Source organism: Triticum aestivum, chromosome 2D, assembly GCF_018294505.1.
Source record: "Triticum aestivum cultivar Chinese Spring chromosome 2D, IWGSC CS RefSeq v2.1, whole genome shotgun sequence".
Taxonomy (NCBI): domain Eukaryota; kingdom Viridiplantae; phylum Streptophyta; class Magnoliopsida; order Poales; family Poaceae; genus Triticum; species Triticum aestivum.
In genome coordinates, this window is record NC_057799.1 from 85,444,921 (window position 1) to 85,445,196 (window position 276).

The following is a 276-nucleotide window of genomic DNA, read 5'->3' on the forward strand; positions in this document are numbered from 1 at the left end:
CTCTCACACGGGGGCTTAGCTGCAGTCCAGTACACGCCTAAGTGTGAAAAATCCCACCGAGTGGTGAGCAACCCTCCCACTCGGGGGCTTAGCTGCAGTCCAGTACTCGCCTAAGTGTAAAAAATCCTACCGAGTGGTGAGCAAGCCTCTCACTCGGGGGCTTAGCTGCAGTCCAGTACTCGCCTAAGTGTGAAAAATCCCACCGAGTGGTGAACAACCCTCCCACTCGGGGGCTTAGCTGCAGTCCAGTACTCGCCGAAGTGTGAAAAATCCTAC